The sequence below is a fragment of the Dendrobates tinctorius genome, unplaced genomic scaffold, assembly GCF_039654945.1.
Source record: "Dendrobates tinctorius isolate UK_male_01 unplaced genomic scaffold, ASM3965494v1 ptg000250l, whole genome shotgun sequence".
In the NCBI taxonomy this organism is placed as follows: Eukaryota; Metazoa; Chordata; class Amphibia; order Anura; family Dendrobatidae; genus Dendrobates; species Dendrobates tinctorius.
This window is the reverse complement of record NW_027361917.1, coordinates 19126844-19151310: the sequence shown is the minus strand read 5'-3', so window position 1 is coordinate 19151310 and position 24467 is coordinate 19126844.

Below are 24467 nucleotides of genomic sequence, written 5' to 3'. Positions count from 1 at the left end.
CCTACTATAGTGAGGTAGCTGAGTTACTTTGTACTCCATCTGGGCTCTCGTCAGCTGTGTCCTTTTCAGATGTGCACAAAACTGTGTCCGACAGCACTTTTATTCACACTTAAAAAGGCGGACACTATGGAATCATAGGACAGAAAGCGTCCACAGTGTCTCCATCTGACTCCTTATAGGGAATCTTCCATTGGGGGTGCTGTCTGAATCACATATTTCATAGATTTACTCAAAAACCCTGGTGTAAGTGCACAAAGTAGAGTGCAGAAAAAATGTGAGCCGAGTCTTATTGCGGGAGGCAAGATAAACAAATCAGCAGCAGGTCAAGAATTGGTTTGATTTATGTTTTTACACTGTTCCTTGTGTAGTATAAGTGATTAGATCACTTTATTCTTCGCATCGCTGTGATTACAGTGACACCAGATTTATATCAGTTATATATTTAGATTTATATAGAACAGGAGAAAGAACAGATCCATAAAGAGGAACACCTCAATTGCATAAAATACTGTAACTACATATAGATATATATAGTAAAAAAAGTATCACTTTATTATTTGCCAAAAACAGAGAAAAATATATATGACAGAACAACAACATATCACGCATAAGATAAAATCAATTAAAATTGTGTCATGAGATAGCAAACAAGGAGACTCAAAAATGTACCATACCTTAATATAAAGGTTATGGTAAACCACACATGGTTCTCATAGAGGTGTTATATCAATGAAGATAGCTTAGTTGGAATATACACTCACTGGCCACTTTATTAGGTACACCTGTCCAACTGTGTGTTAAGACTTAATTTCTAATCAGCCAATCACATGGCGGCAACTCAGTGCATTTAGGCATGTAGACATGGTCAAGACAATCTCCTGCAGTTCAAACCGAGCATCAGTATGGGGAAGAAAGGTGATTTGAGTGCCTTTGAACGTGGCATGATTGTTGGTGCCAGAAGGGCTGGTCTGAGTATTTCAGAAACTGCTGATCTACTGGGATTTTCACGCACAACCATCTCTAGGGTTTACAGAGAATGGTCCGAAAAAGAAAAAAAATCCAGTGAGCGGCAGTTCTGTGGCCGGAAATGCCTTGTTGATGCCAGAGGTCAGAGGAGAATGGGCAGACTGGTTCGAGCTGATAGAAAGGCAACAGTGACTCAAATTGCCACCCGTTACAACCAAGGTAGGCAGAAGAGCATCTCTGAACGCACAGTGCGTCGAACTTTGAGGCAGATGGGCTACAGCAGCAGACGACCACACTGGGTACCACTCCTCTCAGCTAAGAACAGGAAACTGAGGCTACAATTTGCACAAGCTCATCGAAATTGGACAGTAGAAGATTGGAAAAACGTTGCCTGGTCTGATGAGTCTCGATTTCTGCTGCGACATTCGGATGGTAGGGTCAGAATTTGGCGTAAACAACATGAAAGCATGGATCCATCCTGCCTTGTATCAACGGTTCAGGCTGGTGGTGGTGGTGTCATGGTGTGGGGAATTTTTTCTTGGCACTCTTTGGGCCCCTTGGTACCAATTGAGCATCGTTGCAACGCCACAGCCTACCTGAGTATTGTTGCTGACCATGTCCATCCCTTTATGACCACAATGTACCCAACATCTGATGGCTACTTTCAGCAGGATAATGCGCCATGTCATAAAGCTCGAATCATCTCAGATTGGTTTCTTGAACATGACAATGAGTTCACTGTACTCAAATGGCCTCCTCAGTCACCAGATCTCAATCCAATAGAGCATCTTTGGGATGTGGTGGAACGGGAGATTCGCATCAGGGATGTGCAGCCGACAAATCTGCGCCAACTGTGTGATGCCATCATGTCAATATGGTCCAAAATCTCTGAGGAATGCTTCCAGCACCTTGTTGAATCTCTGCCACGAAGAATTGAGGCAGTTCTGAAGGCAAAAGGGGGTCCAACCCCTTACTAGCATGGTGTACCTAATAAAGTGGCCAGTGAGTGTATATACATATATAGACCTGCAACCATGAATATACATAATCACAAATACCACCTGAACCTGATAAAGGTAACAAAGAAAATTATACAAAAAATAATGACAAGGGTTATATAACCAAAGTGATGATAAATATACAGTACCAACTGGTGGATCCAACAGCACTCGTGATGGAAAAGATTTACAGCCCGAGGGAATGAACCTGTAGTAACCCCTCAAAACAGCACACTATAAGGGGCACACTGAAATAGAAAAAAATCTCAAAAGGTAAATGCTCAAAAGGTGGTTGTAAAAGGCACATGCAGGTAAGCTGATAGAAAATCAAACCCCAGAGCACAACAATATGAGCCGGTGCAAGAAAAAAAGGCTATCTATGCCATCAAAAAATAGAGAGAGCAAGAGTGTGGGATGAGATCCCACACGTATCGCCATGAAGGGGTGGCTTCCTCAGGGAGAGATAAGCTTATTACAGGTTCTTTGATATCAGGCGCATCGCTCCTGTCAGTTACAGCTGTGTCTCAGCTATACTTAAGCAGAGCTCCCAGCGGTGATCGCAGCTCCTGTGACCTGTATGATCTCCATGACATACCCATACGTCAAAGGTCAGGAACCGCTATGCAGCCATCACGTATGGATACATCCAAGGCCGTGAAGAGGTTAAAAACATCTATTATCGCGCCTTATGTACTCGTATATTCATTTTTTTTGGCCCAGATTAAAAGAAGCCTGTGAGCACAAAATGACTGTCAAACCAAGCATATTTGCTCTTGTTACCCTTAGCATAGCCATAAAGTTCAGTACATTTTCCCACTTACTAGTTTTTCATTGATCTTCACACTCAGTTTATGAACAGCAGAGATAGATGAAGCATAAGTAGTAGGTGGAAGGCAGGGAGGAGGGACTGGGAGTCTCCACGCAGGTAGCCTGCGGCTAGAATCTGGTTGAGGTTGCTGATGTAGAGTCGATGGGTGCCGATCCTGCTGGTGAGCACAGCAAACAGAGGAAGGAAGGAGGATATGTTTCCGGCACACCAACCAGGTAAAATCCCAAATTTTACTCCAACATTATTAAAAATAAAACAGTAAAAACAACCTAACGCGTTTCTGGCGCTGTCATGCACCCTGTGACTAAGGGCACACTGCAGCGCCAGAAACGCGTTAGCTTGTTTTACTGTTTTATTTTTAATCAAGTTGGAATAAAATTTTGGATTTTACCTGCTTGGTGTGCGGAAAACATATCCTCCTTCCTTCCCCTAGTAGTGGGAAGGTGAACTGAACTTTTTGGCCAGGTCATTGGTGCATCAAGCATCTGTGCTTGGTTTGATCAGCGATTGAGTACTGACTGACTCCTTTTAAGTTGGAAATGCATGGTATTATCTTTAAAGAAGTACTGTCACTTTACATATAATAATGTAATAAAATGTAATGAAATTTTAAAAGTCTGTTTTCATCCTGTTTTCATCCTTTGTTGTTTTGTCCTCTTCTAATAATATATTTCTATTTCCAGTATTCCAAATGGTGGAAGCAGAATTAATATAAAACAGAAAATGATCTATGAATGCAATATCTCAGAATGTAATAGAAAGCTGTGGGTTACCAGCAAAAATGAGTGATTTCATAATCATGAAGCAATCATGCTTATTAGAAGGAAACCTGGTTATGATTTATTTTGTTGTGTTAAGCATGAATCAGTATTTTTATTGCTATGCTAATTGCTCTGCTGCTGGTTATTTTGGTAGGACTTAATGCGACTATTTGCTATTCGGAGAATCCAAACATATAATATGCTGACAAAAGAAACATTGCGATAATAATCTGCATTGGAGAGCATGATATAGTAATTGTGCTTCCAATTGTTTGTTTAAACATTTTATAGGGATCTGATTCAGGCTGAAATAGAATATATTTTTCTATCAATATTTTATACTTATGTTTTACTACCAGACAAGGACTCATTCAGATCTAAGTTTTTCTCGTACGAATGCAATCCGAGATTTTCATGGATAGCACTCACACCTATGATATATCCAAACAGAATTAGAAGCAAAAAAAACCCATGTAAACATAAATAACTTTTATTAATAACATGGTATAATACATATGATTAAATAAATAAAATTGAAAAGGGAGTGTAAGACACAGTGATTCCACCTATCCAGCCAATTAATAATAGAAACAGTATATATGCTGTTCATAAAAATCAAGGTATCTGTATTGATCGAGAACCAAGTGGGCCAATGTTGATCAAAGGAGTAAGTATATATAAATACAGAGAATACATGCTTATGTCCAATGGTAACAATAATGGAAGAAATAAAGCATCAAATACTGAGGCATGGGATGATAAAATATCTAATAATGTCCAACAGTGACAAGGTAAAGCAAATAAAATGCACATCAGTAATGGAGTAACAATAGAAAGAGGAAGCCTGGGAGGAATAGGGCAGATGACCCTGACGCACGTTTTGCGTGAGCTTCTTCCAGGAGGTGTGTATACAGTGTGCACAAATGATTCTTATATATGGTTCTACATAACAAGGGTCTATTAGGCGGCTAGAAGTGGCGCTCATGTCAACAGAGCCGGGCGCTGGAAGCAATGAGTTCTGCGTCTGGCGTCATAGTTCGCCGACCACCCCTGGCAAGTCAAAAGGGGAGTGCTGAGAGAAGGTCGTTGGACAAAGAGAACCACAGCAACCAAGCAGTCATTGTCTGAAGCGAGCATGCACCACAATTGGTACAGGAAAGGGACACAGAGCGAAATGGGAACAAAAGAACCAAGCAGCACCGCAAATCCATTGAGAGGGACTGCACACTGGACACTGATAAAGTGCTGGTGCAAAGGAGAGGACACATAAGCAAGAAGAGATAAAGATATCCAGAAATCAAAAATGGAGACTATGTGAAGTAATGTAAATGGTGCAGTGTGCAACTGATTGTGTGGATTAACATGCTCAGAGAGATAAAGTGCTAAGGGCAAATATGTAAAAAAAAAAAAAAAAAAGTTTAAATAAAAAATAGACAGTAAATAAATAATATAAAAAATGAAAAATAAAAAATGATAAATAGTAAATAATGGATAATGAATAATAGACGGAGTAATAAATTAAAGTAAATAAATATTAAAAAATAAAATATGCAATAAAATATGAATAAAGAAGTGCAGCTTGCAATTGCACCTATGATTGTCTATGGGGCTATTCACATGTCTGATTTTTTCCTAGGACCGAACGATTCATTTAAATTAACTGTGACTACTTGGATTTTACTGAAATTTCTTTCTGTTACCAAGTACATGGAGAGGCAAGTTATTAGAGTAAGGGACTATCCATATTGAGGTCCCTTTGGTGTGGTTGGATCAAGGCTTTTATGCTTTTTTAAAAAAACAATGTTAAAAGGGTATTCTATAGTTTTTAAATTACTTTAATTATTTAGACAGCATGAAAAAAGCAAGTTTGCAGTTGACTTGCTTTTTCTCTCTGCTTGTACTGAGTAGAGATGAGCGACTTTGCCTTTTTTAGGGTCGAGTCGGGTTTCATGAAACCTGACTTTCTCAAAAGTCGAGTCGAACGAAATCGGCCGACTCTTGGGAAAAGTTGAAGGTCCGACTGAAACACGACACCCAATGCAAGTCAATGGGGAAGCAAAGTCGGCAGGGAGTGGAGGACAGTAAACACTCCACTTTTTTAAAGTGCACGAAAACGCTCTCTCTCTCTCCCTGGATGCTGCACATGTCATCTCGTTGCCCACAGTGTACGTCCTTGCTCAGTGGCTGAAAAAAGTCACGTGCAAGCAATATGGGAAATCCGGCTTTGGTGCTCGTTTTGCCGACAGCATGGCTGACTTCATGCTGTGGTCGGGTTTCAGTCGGTGAAACCCGACTTTGCCATAAGTTGGTGACTTATGAATCTGGCCGACCTGTTTCGCTCAACTCTAGTACTGAGCTTTATAGTGCTGCTAATACTGCAGCTCTGCTACTCGCCAGAACGATCATTCAGAGAGCTGCGCTACCAGAGGAGATTGCAGGGCTGTAAGCTATACCAGAGATAGCTTGATAATAGCACTAAGTAGCTCACATTTTTTACATGTATAGCAATAGTAGAATTCACATATTAATTGAAGAGTGCTGGCGCACAGTGTATGCTTATATATTGCATATCGGTCCTAATGTATTTTTGCATCTGAATATTAATTTAATACTAAAGGTGTGAAGGTACTTTTCTGTTTTTTTGTAGTTTATATTGGAGAATTTGTGCACCCTTATCCATCCATTTTTCTTAAAAAGGTTTCATTATGAGCTGATTCTGGTTCCTATCTTTTACCCATTTCATTTGAGGCCAGTATGGGCACATGGAGATGTGAGTCACTAGAGTTAGGGACCATCCTTAATGAGTTAACAATGATGTACGGTAGTTGGATTAATTTTATATTTCTTGACAAACAAATGTTAACTGTTTAACTCACATTTTTTAAAGTGTATAGCAATAGTGGAATTAATGTGTTCCTTAATCACAGTGTGCTGATGCACTCTGTATGTATATATGAATACTTTCTGCAAGTCTAATATATACATAACTTAAGATCATGTCCTTTTAAATTAACCATTAGGCTGTGTGCACACGATGCAGAATTCCTGCGGATCCGCAGCAGATTTTACCACGCAGAAACGCTGCGGATCCGCAGTGTGATTTACAGTAGCATGTAAATCAATGGAAAAAAAAAACGTTGTGCAGACGCTGCGGATTTTTCAGCGCGGTTTTCCTGCGGTACAAAATCCGCAGCATGTCACTTCTTTTGTGCGGTTTTCCACCTCCCCAGTCTCCAAATCTGCAGGGGGAAAACCGCAGTGGAAAACTGCACAAAAACCGCAAGAAAACCGCATTAAAAATGGAAGAAATCCACGGGAAAAATGCAGGTCATTTGACCTGCGGATTTCTTCAATTCTGCGTGGAAAAATCCGCAGGGCAAAAAAGTACGTGTGCACTTAGCCTTAAGATTCATGGATTTATTATTAGAAGCTTTGCACTCATCCCATTTTCTTTGCATTTTTTTCTTTTCTAAGTAAATGCAAAACACACACGGACATGGCAGGAAAGGTAATATATACAGGATTGACAAACATACAGAGCATAGAGGAAGGAGAAGAGAAATTAACCTAATAGCAGAAAATGTTATAAAAAACAAACATCCATTACTCTATAAAATCTCCAACTCCAGTCTCCAACTGATGTGTGATATATTCACTACTGAAGCCAATTACTGCTAATATGTACGGTACTTGACCACTGAAGATAATGCTTGGCCAGCCTTGGAGTGCTGGGGGCTTGGAAAGCTGAGTTAGAGTAAATTCAGATATTGCAGTTGATGTAATCAAGAACCAAAAGTCACAAATGCTATTTTCAATGCACTTACAAACTATGATGCATCGAAACCTACAGCAAAATCACATTATTTTTCATATGCAATTTTTGATCTGGTTTTCAGCACTTATTAACCATAAATTCTGAGTCTACTGTAAGGATCCATTTACATAAGACCCTTAAAGAGTACCTTTGAAGAGTTTGAGCATGTTAAACTGGTCACATCATGGTATTAGATATTAAAGTTAGATAACGCAAAAAAAAACGTGAGATAAAAATTTACTTTTAATCAAATGTTTAAAATGTCGCTCACACAGTTACATGGGTTAATTGTAAGTCTCAAAAAAGAAACACAGACCACAGTAATACAAATATCTTTATTTAATTATCCAGCGCCCGTTAGATTTTGAGGACACAAGTATAGTGTTCTTACTTATAGGCTGGAATAAATGCAGGGGACATAATAATGTAATGAATATCGAATCCGGTCACTTCTGGACTGTTAGGAGAATGTATTGTGCCTGCATCACTTTTGGGCACTGTACCAAGCATGCAACACTTCCGGTGCTCAGAGGCGTGTATGTTGCTGTAGTAATTGCAGGAATCCCTATCTTCCTATGCATGTTGGTGATCATGGAATAGTGGCTGCAGAGCTGAGTAACACATATTTTTTCTTTGTTGCAGAGATATTGGCTTGTAAAGTTTAAGTAGTCTCCATCATGTAATTCGAACGGCTACACATCCCAGTCACGCATCATAACAAGCTGCAGTCTGAAGACAAACAGCTTTCAAAATGTGAGTTTCAACTTTGTTTCTCTGTATAGTAAGCAAACATATGATGAGCTGCAGGAGAAGGGCTGTGACAGGAGAAAAAATAAATCTCAGCTGACTATGACTGTGCTGGAGAAAAAAATCCTTTATGCTCATTCAGCTGAGAAGATTTATTTCTTCTCCTGTCACAGCCTTTCTCTGGCAGCTCACTTGTATATGTGCTTACAAAACAGATGCTCTGTGCGAAACTCGTATTGAGAGTTGTGTTTCGATGTAGATTGCAACCTGTGCTGACATCTAAATAGGAAGAGCTGCAGATGAATTAAATGATGGGGACCATTTTAGAACATCCTTGGAGAACCATGTAAGGCTTTACCAGAGATTTTTCTTTTTACTGTGGGTGTGTATTTCTTCCCTTACATGAGGTTGACCAAACATAAGCAGGCAACAATATACTAAGGGAAAGAAAACAGCTGTTCCTCCACAATAGCTTAAAGCAGGTTTCTCAGTGTGAGACATGTAATAATAGATAGTCTTCTGTTCTCACTGATCTCACTGTAGGCTGTGTGTGACTACAAAGAGTCAGGAGAGGAGCAGAGATAAATGTGGTTGCATATACATTTAATTTCAAGCAGTCATTATTAGGGGGAGTAGCAGTACAGCAAAGCTGAGCTTTACATAATTACAAACACACCTGCTGCTACAGCCCTCCTCTCACAGTGCTGTCCCCTTCCCCATACTGCCATGAGATGAAAGCGGAAGATGTTAGTAATCTCTGCTCTACTCACAGCACTTAGTAATGAAACACAGTTCTGCAGTGAGATCAGTGAGGAAATTAGACTGACATTACATGACTCAAATAGGAGGAAACCTGTCCTAAACTATTGAGGGGGCATGTTATTTTTTGCACTGCATAATGCTCACAGCTTATGATTGGTCAACCATATGCAGGAGAAGAAAAATGAAAGTGAAAAATGTCCAGTAAAGCCCCCTGGAACCCACCATAAATTATAACTGATAATTTGTAAGCTATTAAGATAATTAAGAAAGATATTACTCTGTAACAGAGAGGAGAAGAAAAACAACTACATTTCATTCAGCTCTGAATCCACTATTAAATGATGTGGGCAGTTTACCATGCCCCAACTGATGAAAGGTCCTTTTTAAGGGCTCATCAGCGTAAACAAAATCGCTCTGATGTTGTTCCTGAAAAGTAGGACAATATGATGTTTTACACCTGCGAGAAAAGAGGAAAAGTTCCAGCTTCTGGTAAAATTTCAAATATGATCTTTATTCCATCAAAATCAATTAACAATTTGAGGACAGGATGGTCAGAAAGCATCGCGTTTTGAACATGGTTGTTCTTTACCAAGCTTGATAAAGAATAGCCATGTTCGAAACACGTTGCTTGCTGACAATCCTGTCCTCAATTTTTTTTATTGATTTTGATGGAATAAAGATCTTATTGATGCTTCTCCATTACTTGTAATGGAAATGCATGTATAAATTAACAATTGTTACCATTAAACTTGTCAATGTGATCCTTACTGTCTGACATTGTTTTGGAGAATATGTATTAGTGGAACCTCAAGTAAGTCTTTGGAATAAAATATGCAAGTTATATCTGGATTTTTTCCAAAGACTTGTATTAGTTCCGTAAAATTTGCAGGTAAAAAACACACATGGTGGGAACACATGAAAAAAGCATGTAGTCCGCACATGACTATATGAATAAAGGTTTGACAAAGCCAAATACCAGGAAGTATCAAAAACAATGCAGCTTTATTTAAAGCATGACATACCAACAAAAGACAGAGACAAAAAAGCATCAACAAAAGCACAATAAAAGCGCATGTAAAAAAAAGCACTGAAAACCCCATTGTACAAATATCACCTATAAATGTATACGAGGAATCCATGAACCACTCACACAAAAGTATAAAATCAGTAAAGTTTTATTATACCTTAATTATAAACATTTATCATACAAAAAAGGACATATGTATAAGATTTTTACCAAGGAAGAGATTTCAAGTACAAAAAATGGTGGTGAGTCAAATATAAGTTAAGGCGTAATTGCCACATCAGATCAAATTAGCTAATCATGGACAGTAGTTGCCAAATGGACATTAAGTGAGTATATCTATGATGGATTTCTACATAGTCCAACTGACTCATGCAGGAAAAATATATATTATCAATCAGTGCTTACCCATGATCTGATTATCAAATCCTAGACACCACTGCAGCTGCCTCGACACGCGTTTCACACAGGCGCTCTCTCAATGGGAGCAAAATACAAAGAAAACTCACCAAAGCTCATTGTGGGAATGTAACTGTCATGATCCATGCTGGATTGTGACAGATTTAGCACAAGTAACCTCTTTCTTTCCTTTAAGCTTTTGGCTTAAAGTTAGTTTTGCCCCCGGTGGCCACTAGCGTTATTACATTGTTTTAGTTCTAGTTTTGCCCCCGGTGGCCGCTAGCATTGTGAAAGGTGAATTAGTAGCAGGTGTGATTGCCCTGGCTCCTATCTATAAAGGAGTGTCAGGTGGTTGCAATCACTGTTGGTAATATTAGTCATTTCCAACCATACTTTGGTGAAGGAAGGAGCTAGAGAAGAGTTCCTTGCAGCTCAGTCAGGGTTTTGGTGTGGAAGGAGCTATAGAGAGGAGTTCCTTGCAGCTCAGTCAGAGCTTTGGTGTAACAGCTATTCAGGAGGAGAGCTGTATTCGGGTGCCGTGCTTTGTTGCTTGAAGCAAATGCAACAGAGCAAAGCTAAGTGGTGTTTTCCCTGTTTGTTATATTTTTCCTTGTGTGTGTATTAGTACAGCGGAGGGATTAGTGTCTGCACCACCCAGTTCAATAGTAAGGGATGGGTGCAGGGCGAGCTAGGGATTGAGGTATCCAGCTCGGCAACAGGTGAAGAGCCTGTATAGGGAACGTTAGGAGTACAGGGACACTGCCTCAGGGGAGTGCAGGAGGTCTCCACATCCCTGTTCCCTAGTGCAGGGCCCACCGTTGTAACTGTTTTCCCCAGTGTTTCCCTTGTTTGTCCTGGTGTAAGTGCCATCCTGCGGGTCGCGGCAAAGAGGACAGGGCACACCGTGATAGTAACCTAAGGCCACATTCACATGAACAGTAATTGGTAAGTATTGTACATCAGTATTTGTAAGCCAAAAATATGATTGGGGCAAAACATGCACAAGTGGTGTACATGTTTCTATTAAATTTTTCCTCTGTTGTTTCCACTCCTGATTTTGGCTTATAAATAGTGAGGTGAAATGCTGACCAAATATTGAACATGTGAACGTGATCTAAGAATAATTTCTGCACTTATTAATTAAATTAAGTTACTTCTTTAATGCATTTTTTATACATTTTTCTAAATGCATTTTTATCACATTTTTGATGCTGTGTTTTTGACTCCTTTTGGTATGTCATGTTTTAATTGAAGCTTCTTTGTTTTTGATATTTTTTGGTATTTGGTTATAACAAAACTTTATTTATACAATCATGTATGGATCACATGCATTTTTTCTGCACAGATTTACATTTAATGCAATGTTCTGCATAAAATGGTTATTGCAATTTCTGCCTCAGCTTTTATACAGTCTGATAGCACCTCTTGATTGGCTGTGCTATACCATATGATATGACAGTTGCATTATCGGACAGCTTGTTTGACCACATCTGAGTTCATTTGAGCCTTCTTTGGCTGGTGAAATCTCTCACATTGTGTAACATGGTGGCAGGAATTTTTGGCAATTTGCATGAATCGAAACGCATATTGTTGAAATTCACCAGATTCAGCGAATTTCCCAAAATTCAACACAAAACAAATCACTCATGTCTAGAAAATAATATTCAAAAGTGGACATTTCCTTTAAATGTTGACCCACATAGGCGTTCCAGTAGGTATTTGAATCAGATTTAAAATCTATGTTTTCAGCCTTAAATAATGAATAGCACAATTAGTTAATGTAGAATCATTACACAAGTAAAGAGACAAGACTTTACATGTCTTATTATAGCATTTTTTATACTTTTTTTTTCATTTTGGTAAGTCATGTTTTAAATAAAGATTGCTATTTTTTTTCTCCCTCTGAGAACAATCAATCTTTTTTTCAGCTGGCTAACAAGGTGCCAAAACCTTTTTTCCTCTTTTAGGTTTTAAATAAAATGGTTTTGTTTTGAATACTTACTGTTCCTTAGCTGTGATCAAACTTTATTGATAAAGTCATATGCGGATTACATGTATTTTTAGTATTTTTCCATTGCGGAAATGCACTAAAAATTCATATACACTTTTCAGCTGCAGATTTTCCTCATCCCATTCAAGTCTATGGGAAAAACACATCGCAGATCAGTTTACGCTGTGTAGAAAATAGCACACTGTGTATAAGATTTTTTTAAAATCCTATCCATTCTTCTAAAAATGTAAGATACTGGGTTTTTTGTGCGGTGAAAATACACAGTATGAAAACACACCAAATTCTCCTAATGGCAACTTAGCCTAAGGTCACATTCACACTTTCAGTATTTAATCAGTATTTTACCAGGAGTGGGTGAAAAATGCAGAAGTGGTGCATGTGTTTCTATTAGGCCACGTTCACATGTTCAGTATGTGGTCAGTATTTTACATCAGTATTTGTAAACCAAAACCAGTAGAGAAAAAGTATAATAGAAACACGTCACCACTTCTGTATTGATCACCCACTCCTGGCTTTGGCTCACAAATACTGACGTAAAATACTGACCAAATACTGAGCATGTGAACGTGGCCTAAGACTTCTAGTGTTTTATTTTATATCATAATTGTTACATTAAAATATATATTTATATAGTGCATTTCACAGTATTCTGCTTTTAATATGAAACTAACAAAACAAGGTAAATATAAGAAATGTGCTCACAATACCACTGGCTGCATAATATCCTCCTGGCTTTCCTATGGTGTAGGGTAATTATATATGTGATTCAATGGTGCACACAGCACAGTAATTTGTAGCTCTGCACATTTGGTCTAATAAGATGGTTGCTATTGACAGTAGACAATTTCGAGTGAATGCGTTCTTGTGTTTCCTTAGTTTGTGAGGCGGTCAATACTAATTATTGTGTTTATGTGGATCAGGCAGCCTTAAGTAGTCTTAGCTCCTAGTTCTCGAAGCTGGATCGATACTCTGTATTCAGAGTCCACCACAGAAGGAGTATTTCAATGTATGGTTATTTAGAGAGAACTTTAAACTTGTCTAACAAAGGAGTCTTTTAGGAAAGTAAAAGCAGCAAGGAAAGCACAATTACTCAACATCGAACTCAGACACAAAGGTAAGGTAGAGAAAGAATTGAAAGAAAGCTCTACATCGGGAGGTACTTGGGATTGTCACGCCTTCCCCACCCCCTCTATTTGTCAAAATGGAAAATTCCAAAATTGAACTAAAGTAAAAAAAAATCATTACAAGTGATTTTGATATACAGGACTAGAGCGTGAGCTCCTGTAAGCTCCCATAGGCTTGGAAGTGGGCATTACATGATGCACAATAGTCAAAGTAGCATTGGTATGGTGGTCTTTTCACTATATCAAACACAGTTGCCAACATTTTTTGACAAAGGGTGTTGGCAAGCCATGACTGATGTTACTTTTTCCATTCCTGTTGTGATGAATGATGAATGGAACAACTTGTTGTGTATTTACTGTGTTGTGCATTTCATTCTGCTGTTGCTAGGGAGGAGCACTGCCTTTTGAAGTTTGTCCCTTCTTCCCTTCTGTAGCTGATGATGTTAGCCCTTGCTCCTCCCTTCTTCTTCATTATCCGTTTGCAGTAGCCATCTTTGGATGTACATGTGTACTTCTCTGTCTGGGATTACTCTTTTCGCCTGCTGCATTTTACTTAATACAGTATTTCAGGGAATATCAACTCGGTTTCTTCCGGATTCTTATTACAAGTCAGTGGTGGATGAGTTGGCACTATCTGATGATGCCTGGCATGTGAGTACAACAATCATACAGTTATCTAAGGTATTGATATAAGGATTTAGAGACTCATACTGCCATGAAGAGTCAGAATAGTGGAAAGAGTGGCCTGCCACCAAGAACAGTATACAGCTTACACTCCAGAGAAAGAACATCTATTAAGCTAATTGTGAAGACACAGCAGCTTATATAGAGTCTGCAGACACTGCCTGTGCTGCTTATAAATTGCAATATTGTATGTGAGCTCCTCTGTAGCTTGGAGCAGAACAGCCCCACTCTTGGCAATCCTGTGCACAATGGAAAACACAGGAAGAATTTCTAATTCTCTGCCTGATTTACCACAGCAAGAAAAAGACACAGGATCTCATGCAACCTTCAGTGAAAGATCCAAACGCTTAACTAAACCTACATGGAAGGTCAAAGACAATCAAGTAATGTGAATTACTTTCCATTGTAACTTACCCATGGGAAGGGGTGCAGAATCAAGTGACTGTCTTATCTATGCCTGGCGCTCATGAGTTTCCACCAGAGGGAGCCCTGGAACGATTGTACTCAGCATACCAGTCTTTCAAGGATACTTGTGAGAAATATACCTCCGTCAGGGTGAGACTAAAAATGCCAGAGTCTCTAAAGGAACTACAGAACTTTCAACAACTCAATTCTGAATGAGACGGCACTGTGCATGACATTGTGAATAAAATAGAAGCAAAAAGTGCACAGATGTCTAAAGCGTCATCTCACAAATTCAGGTCCGCTAAGTACTCAAAGTACTCATCCAGATCAAGTGCATCAAAATTCTCTGCCCTCAGTGGACATCTTATAAACGTGTTGAAGCGGAAACTACAAAAATGCAAGCTGTCTTCACCCAAAAAGAAAGCAGAGATGGAAGCGTTGACAGTAAGGGCAGAAGCCGAGGCTGCAAGTAAGAAGGTGGAAATAAATGTCCTAGAGAAAGAATGTGAACATGCGAGAGCTATGGCAAGGTTAAAGGTCTTTGAACAAGCTCTATTTGTGAATCAAAGTGACAGTACCAGCTTGTGTAAGATAGATACAGACGACCCCCTTAAGCGCACAAGAGACTATGTACTAAGCCAAAGCAACGAACCACTGACCACCACTAATGTTCCTGTCAGTTATGACACTTCTCCATGGCACCAAGATGCTGATCCGCCTGCAGCTCCTAGCTTTCAAGGTCAGTCTAACGCAAAACCAATGCCCAAATCTGCGTCTCATTCACGCTCCAACACGCAGCCAAACACTGCACCCCAGCAAACTCCATATGCCGACATCTACATGCAAACTAACATGACGGCAAGTCACTATACCTTTGACAACCGCATGGCTCCAGCCTCGCATATGATAGAGACAGTATACACCAAACCGGTTGCTGGGTTAAATGCTTATGCCACTCCATACGTTCCCATGTTTCTGAACCAAGAAACTATAACCAAAGTGAACAGCACTACTCAGCCAGCAAGAGTGCTCCCAAAGTCAGAAAGAAAATAAATACATGTCCGACTTTGCGAGGTACATGATTTGACGAGAACTCACCCACATCGGTCTCACAAGGTTCGACGACCAACTCGAAAACTACAGAGGGTGGAAGTGTGCCTTTAAAACCGCAACTAGTGACCTCGGCATTACTGCTGCTGAAGAGCTGGACCTGCTGATCAGGTGGCTGGGACCACGATCCACAGAGCAAATCAAGAGACTCAGAATCATTTACATCAGCAATCCAGCGGCTGGTCTCACAACGCATGGGACAGACTAGAGAAAAATTTATGGCAGTCCAGAAGCTATAGAATATGCACTGCTCAAACAATTACAGGATTTTCCTAAAATATCCGGCAAGGACACTCAAAATTCTAGGAACTCAGCTGTTTCAACTCCAGCGGGCCAAGACAAACACACATCTACCTGGCCTCAGCTACCCGGACGCCACACATGGGGTGAAACCCATAGTCACCAAACTGCCATATAACGTGCAAGAAAGGTGGACTATGTTATGGACAAGTTACAATAAAAAACACCAAGCGTCCTTTCATCTATTCTCCTGCTTCTGCGAGTTCATCAAAGACATTGCAGAGCATAAGGCCGATCCAAGCTTCACCTGCGGAGAACCCACAGGCACAGCTTCACCTGCTCCTAAATTTGAGAGCCCTCGTCAAACTGACAGAAAACGTAGAGGCCCAGTATCGGTAAAAAAAAGACTGATGTTCGTCCCACATCAGCATTGGTTCCTGAAAAGGACAACAAGGGTGTAATAGTCGAGAATCCAAACTGTCAGTGTCGCATCCACAAGAAGTCACATCCACTGAAGAAATGTATTTGCTTCAGAAAGAAACCACTCCAAGAATGCAAGGAACTTCTAAAGAAGTTTGGAGTGTTTTTCAGATGTTGTGCTTCTACCAAACACCTTGCTAAGGACTGTAAGGTTTCAATCAAGAGTATGGAGTGTGACAGCGAGGACCACATATAAGCGCTCCATCCATCCCAGATTAACCCTACACCTACGCCTTCTCCCACCACAAGCCATGGCGGGGAGAGTACAGGCCAAGCACCAAGTCATCTCACATTATCTTCTTCATGCACGGAAGCTTGTGGAGAAGGTCTTTGGGACAAGTCTTGTGCGAAGATTTGCCTAGTAAATGTATATCCCAAGAGTCACCCAGAGAAGGCCGTGAAGGTGTATAGCATCCTGGACGAGCAGAGCAACCGATTACTAGCAAGGTCAGAATTCTTTGATCTGTTTGATTTAAAGGGAAGCACCTACAAGCACCTACCCCTACACCTTAGTCACCTGCAGCGGCATCTCAGAAATCGTCGAAAGAAGAGCCAGTGGTCTCATGATAACGTCTCTTGAAAATACCATAGAAATACCCCTAACCACACTCATCGAGTGGAATCAGATTCCATCCAACAAGGAAGAGATCCCACTCCCTTGGGGGCCCCCAATGTCTACAGCTGTGTGTGTGTGTGTATAAGTGTGTGTCATGTACATGTGTGTGTATAAGTGCATGCCATGTACATGTGTGTGTATAAGTATGTGCCATGTATGTATGTGTGTGTGCCATGTACATGTGTGTGTGTACAAGTGTGTGCACATAAGTGTGTGCCATGTACATGTAAGAACGTGTAGAAGTGTGTGCCATGTACATGTAAGAACATGTATAAGTGTGTGCCATGTACATGTATGTATGTGTGTATAAGTGTGTGACATGTATGTGTGTGTGTTCAATATATGTATGGGTTTGTGTATGTATACTGTATATATATATTTTTCGTTATTCTAACTTGAATATATGTTATTAGTATATGTAGATGGCTGGGTATAGACACACAGTGAAGTGTGTGTCATGAACATTTTTTAAATACCGGCTGCACAGACACGAGTTCATATATGTAAACATGTTGACAATCGTCCAGCGAACAAGCAAAATGCTGCTCATTCATCAGGTGATTGGATTGTTTATGGAAGAACATAAATCATTGTTATTGGCAGCACATCGCCGGCGTAAGCTGCAGATATACTGCTAATCAGAGCTGTGGAGTTGGTAAGCCAAACCTTCAACTCCGACTCCTCAACTTCCTTGACTCCCGACTTCACAGCACTGGTTACTACTGAGCATGTGCATAAAGCACAGATTCACCTCAGCTAAAAGCTAAGATCCCTAGATCAGGAACAGAACTGACATTTTTTGGACATTTCATAACTTTCCCAAATTACATCACATCCTGCACCCAATGCATTACATATACACTCACTGGCCACTTTATTAGGTACACCTGTCCAACTGTGTGTTAAGACTTAATTTCTAATCAGCCAATCACATGGCGGCAACTCAGTGCATTTAGGCATGTAGACATGGTCAAGACAATCTCCTGCAGTTCAAACCGAGCATCAGTATGGGGAAGAAAGGTGATTTGAGTGCCTTTGAACGTGGCATGATTGTTGGTGCCAGAAGGGCTGGTCTGAGAATTTCAGAAACTGCTGATCTACTGGGATTTTCACGCACAACCATCTCTAGGGTTTACAGAGAATGGTCCGAAAAAGAAAAAAAATCCAGTGAGCGGCAGTTCTGTGGCCGGAAATGCCATGTTGATGCCAGAGGTCAGAGGAGAATGGGCAGACTGGTTCGAGCTGATAGAAAGGCAACAGTGACTCAAATTGCCACCCGTTACAACCAAGGTAGGCAGAAGAGCATCTCTGAACGCACAGTGCGTCGAACTTTGAGGCAGATGGGCTACAGCAGCAAAAGACCACACTGGGTACCACTCCTCTCAGCTAAGAACAGGAAACTGAGGCTACAATTTGCACAAGCTCATCGAAATTGGACAGTAGAAGATTGGAAAAACGTTGCCTGGTCTGATGAGTCTCGATTTCTGCTGCGACATTCGGATGGTAGGGTCAGAATTTGGCGTAAACAACATGAAAGCATGGATCCATCCTGCCTTGTATCAACGGTTCAGGCTGGTGGTGGTGGTGTCATGGTGTGGGGAATTTTTTCTGGGCACTCTTTGGGCCCCTTGGTACCAATTGAGCATCGTTGCAACGCCACAGCCTACCTGAGTATTGTTGCTGACCATGTCCATCCCTTTATGACCACAATGTACCCAACATCTGATGGCTACTTTCAGCAGGATAATGCGCCATGTCATAAAACTCGAATCATCTCAGATTGGTTTCTTGAACATGACAATGAGTTTACTGTACTCAAATGGCCTCCTCAGTCACCAGATCTCAATCCAATAGAGCATCTTTGGGATGTGGTAGAACGGGAGATTCGCATCAGGGATGTGCAGCCGACAAATCTGCGCCAACTGTGTGATGCCATCATGTCAATATGGTCCAAAATCTCTGAGGAATGCTTCCAGCACCTTGTTGAATCTCTGCCACGAAGAATTGAGGCAGTTCTGAAGGCAAAAGGGGGTCCAACCCCTTACTAGCATGGTGTACCTAATAAAGTGGCCAGTGAGTGTAGAGATGGACGAACTCAAACAGTAAAGTTCGGCATCTGTACCGAACACCTACTGTTCGGGCATGGACACCGAACACTGACTTCACCAGGCTACTGTCCAGGCTGAGAACAACTCATCAGTGACCAGCAGTGACATCATCGAGGTCACCTCCGGTCACTGATGCTGCGCTTGCAGCAGTTCAGTCACTAGTGGTTCTCAGCCTGGATTGTCGCATCTTAACACCGTCCATGTTGAAAACTATTCATCCCCCCAGACATGGATTACTGCGTGGGACAGAACAACCAACAGGTGAGGGGCATTGTTTTTTTTTATTTTAGTTTTATTACAGGAGAACGAGGGCTTTGGTGGAATTAGGCGTTGGGTGAGTATAACTGTGTTTGTTATTTTTAAATAAAAATGTAAAACTGTGTTTTGTTTTATTTCTAATACAGGACTTTATTCTGGCTGTGTCTTTACTTACCATGTAACTATAGGATTAGTAATGGATAGGTGTCTTATAAATGCCTCTCCATTAATAAACCCTGCGCTTGATGTCACCTGACAATACAAAGGTGACGTGAACCTTTAGGAGAGCTAAGAATTTACGGGATCATTTGGTGCGCAGTCACTACGTTGCGGATCCTACTAAGACTTTTTTGGATAATTTTGCCCGACATAGAAGGGGTGGCAGTGCGGCTTGTGGCCATTGCGTGGCATGTGTCAATATGACCAAAGATGACACTTTTATGGATTCTACAGGACAGAAACAATACAAGATTGTTAAATTGATTAATTGTATATCCCGTAATGTCATCTACTATGCCACGTGTCCTTGTTCCCTGATCTATATAGGGCTCACCACTCGACAATTGAAAGTGAGGATCAGGTTACATATTTTAGGCATACAAGCCACTGCTAATGAGGAAGAGGTGCACCTACTTAAGACATTACCCAGACATTTTAAGATACATCATAACTGTGATAGCAGTGGTCTGAAGGTTAAGGGCATCGATATGATAGATATAGGGATCCGGGGTGGGAAAATATCCCAACGATTAGCCCAAATAGAGACGCGATGGATATGGACCCTGAACACGGTACAGCCTAATGGGTTAAATGAGCGCTTATCTTACATTCCGTTCCTGTGATTGTTTTTGTCCACGTTGGGACTGTGCTTTGGCACACATTAGTGTTGCAGTTTTATTTTACTTGGTTTTAACTGGATTTCTCTTTTTTAGTTTTATCATTGCCTTTTGACCGAATTTTCCTGGGACTTCTTTATCCACTGTCTGCGGTGTCTCCTCGGAGGAAGAATTCCATGTTAATTTTCACTTCCGGGAAGAACTTGAGAAGAAGGACAATTGTATTATATTTATATGGGGAACCTGTAGCTATCTATATATATGTGCATATGGATGTATATCATTTGTTTTTTATTGGTATATATATCTACACGCATTAGTATTTTTATTGGATAGCTGGCATGATTTATTGCCTATGGTGTCACATTGTTGGATCTTAGTATTCTTTATATAAGATGTTATTTCATGTGGTGATGTATATATTTGATTTTTATGCACCTCTGGCAGATGTGGCACTGTGGGGATACATATATGTATATATTGTTCTCCCAATGGAGATATGTACTTCGGTGGGATATACTGCCGTTCAAGTATGGCGGTATTATATGGATTTCTTCCCTGCTTGTTTCACTGCAGTGGTGGAATGACGTGGTGACGGTCCTGTACGCATGCGCGCTGTGTCCGGGAGCGCCTGAAGGTCTTGGCGTCTTTATGAGGTGGGGGGTGCCTTGGCGCCTTCCATCTCTTGACGCGGCGTCCATCTGGCGTCCTCTGGTTACCACGGCACTTCATGCGTCACTTCTGGTCCGCATCATGGGCATTTCCAGTCTGGCGGGTCTTAACCCTTTTACCCCCAAGGGTCGTTTGCACGTTCATGACCAGGCCAATTTTTACAATTCTGACCACTGTCCCTTTATGAGGTAATAACTCTGAAACGCTTCCTTGGATCCCGGTGATTCTGACATTGTTTCCTCGGGACATATTGTACTTCATGATAGTGGTAAAATTTCATTCATATAACTTACGTTTATTTGTGAAAAAAAATGGAAATTTGGCAAAAATTTTGAAAATTTCGCAATTTTCCAAATTTGAATTTTTATGCCCTTAAATCACAGAAATACGGCACACAAAAAACTTAATAAGTAACATTTCCCACATGTTTACTTTACATCAGCACAATTTTGGAACCAAAATTTTTTTTTTGTTAGGAAGTTATAAGGGTTAAAAGTTGACCAGCGATTTCTCATTTTTACAACACCATTTTATTTTTACGGACCACATCACCTTTGAAGCCACTTTGAGGGGTCTTTATGATAGAAATACCCAAAAGTGACACCATTCTAAAAACTGCACCCCTCGAGGAGCTCAAAACCACATTCAAGAAGTTTATTAACCCTTCAGATGCTTCACAGGAATTTTTTGAATATTTAAAAAAAATGAACATTTAACTTTTTTTCACATAAAAAATATTTCAGGTTCAATTTTTTTATTTTACCAAGGGTAAAAGGAGAAATTGGACTGGAAAAGTTATTGTGCAATTTGTCCTGAGTACGCTGATACCTGATCTGTGGGGGGGAACCACTGTTTCGGCGCATGGCAGAGCTCAGAAGGGAAGGAGCGCCGTTTGACTTTTTCAGTGCAAAATTGGCTGGAATTCTGATTGGACGCCATGTCACGTTTGGAGAGCCCCTGATGTACCTAAACAGTGGAAACCCCCCACAAATGACACCATTTTGGAAACTAGACCCTCCAAGGAACTTATCTAGATATGTGGTGAGGGCTTTGAACCCACAAGGGCTTCACAGAAGTTTATAACGTACAGCGGTACAATTAAAAAATCATATTTTTTCCACAAAAATGATCTTTTCACCCTCAATTCTTACTTTCCCAAGGGTAACAGGACCCTAAAACTTATTGTGCAATTATTCCTGAGTACGCTGATACCCCATATGTGGGGGTAAACCACTATTTGGGAGCATGGCAGAGCTCGGAAGGGAAGCAGCGCCATTTGACTTTTTTGGCTGGAATTGAGATCGGACACCATGTCGCGTTTGGAAAGCCCCTGATGTACCTAAACAGTGGAAACCCCCCACAAATGACACCATTTTGGAAACTAGACCCCCTAAGGAACTTATCTAGATGTGTGGTGAGCACTTTGAACCCCCAAGGGCTTCACAGAAGTTTATAAAGCCTGGGCATGAAAATAAAAAAATCTTATTTTTTCCACAAACATGATCATTTAGTCCCCAATTTTTTTATTTTCCCAAGTGTACAAGGAGAAAATGGACCCCAAAAGTTGTTGTCCAATTTGTCCTGAGCAGCCTGATACCCCATATGTGGGAGAAAACTACTGTATGGGCCCACATCGGGGCTCTGAAGGGAAGTAGTGACGTTTTGGATTGCAGACTTTCATGGAATGGTCTGTGGGTGTCATGTTGCCTTTGGAGAGCCCCTGATGTACCTAAACAGTGGAAACCCCCCACAAATGACACCATTTTGGAGACTAGACCCCCTAAGGAACTTATCTAGATGTGTGGTGAGCACTTTGAACCCCCAAGGGCTTCACAGAAGTTTATAACGCCCGGGCGTGAAAATAAAAAAATCATATTTTTTTCCCACAAAAATGATATTTTTGCCTCCAATTTTTTATTTTCCTAAGGGCAACAAGAGAAATAGGACCCCAAAAGTTGTTTTGCAATTTGTCCTGAGTAGGCTGATATCCCATATGTGGGGGTAAAACACTGTTTGGGTGCATGGCAGAGCTTGGAAGGGAAGGAGCACCATTTGACTTTTTCAACGCAGAATTGGCTGGAATTGAGATCAGATGCCATGTTGCATTTGGAGAGCACCTGATGTGCCCAAACAGTGGAAACCCCCCCAATTCTAACTCCAACACACCCCTAACCCTAATCTCAGCCCTAACCCTAACGGGAAAATGGAAATAAATTCATTTTTTTAATTTTATTATTTTTCCCTAACCAAGGGGGTGATAACCGGGGGTTTGATTTACTATTTATGGCGGTTTTTATGTTTGGCAACTGTCACACGCTAAAATATGCTTTTTATTGTAAAAATAGTTTTTGCATCACCACATATCTAGAGCTATAATTTTTCCATATTTTGACCCTCTGAGTCATGTGAGGTCTTATTTTTTGCGGGACGAGTTGATGTTTTTATTGGTATCATGTTCGGGCACGTGACATTTTTTGATCGCTTTTTATTCCGATTTTTGGGACGCAGAATGAACAAAAACCAGCGTTTTATGAATTTCTTTTGGGGGATGCATTTACACCGTTCCGCGTGCGGTAAAATTGATAAAGCCCTTTTATTCTTCTGGTCAGTACGGTTACACCGATACCTCATTTATGTCATTTTTTTATGTTTTAGCGCTTTTATGCAATAAAAACAATTTTATATGAAAAATAATTATTTTTGCATCGCTATATTCTGCGAGCTATAACTTTTTTATTTTTTCTCTGATGATGCTGTGTGGTGGCTCGTTTTTTGTGGGACAAGATGACGTTTTCAGCGGTACCATGGATATTTATATGCATCTTTTTGATCGCGCGTTATTGCACTTTTTGTTCGGCGGTAAGATAATAAATCATTATTTTTTGCTTCGCTTTTTATTTTTATTTTTTAAGGGGTTCGCTAAAGGGGTTAACTAATGGGACAGTTTTATAGGGTAAACTATTTTGGTGGGCACTTTTGTTACAATTTTTGCCTCCTTTAATTTATGTCGAAATATACTTGAACATCTTGATAAAGTTTTCTGGCCGTGGCGAATCCTGCACGTCTTTTTGCACTGTTGCACTTTGTTTGTTATTTGCACATGTTCCCCATTTGTTCCGCTTCTGTCCTTTTCCTAATAAAGATAGTATCATTATATTAACTAATATGGGATCTTTGGTCACAATTTTTGTGGTTTCCACACCTCTGTTCTATGATTTGTAGCGACTGATCCTTGATTGTCCTGGATGAACGGCACCTATGTGTTGCATTGTCACACGGATGATGCTGCTATATACCTTTGCTTTTTTGTTCTGTCACTAGTGGTTCTCAGCCTGGATTGTCGCATCTTAACACAGTCCATGTTGAAAACTATTCATCCCCCCAGACATGGATTACGGTGTGGGACAGAACAACCAACAGGTGAGGGGCATTGTTTTTTTTATTTTAGTTTTATTACAGGAGAATGAGGGCTTTGGTGGAATTAGGCGTTAGGTGAGTATAACTGTATTTGTTATTTTTAAATAAAAATGTAAAACTGTGTTTTGTTTTATTTCTAATACAGGACTTTATTCTGGCTGTGTCTTTATTTACCATGTAACTATAGGATTAGTAATGGATAGGTG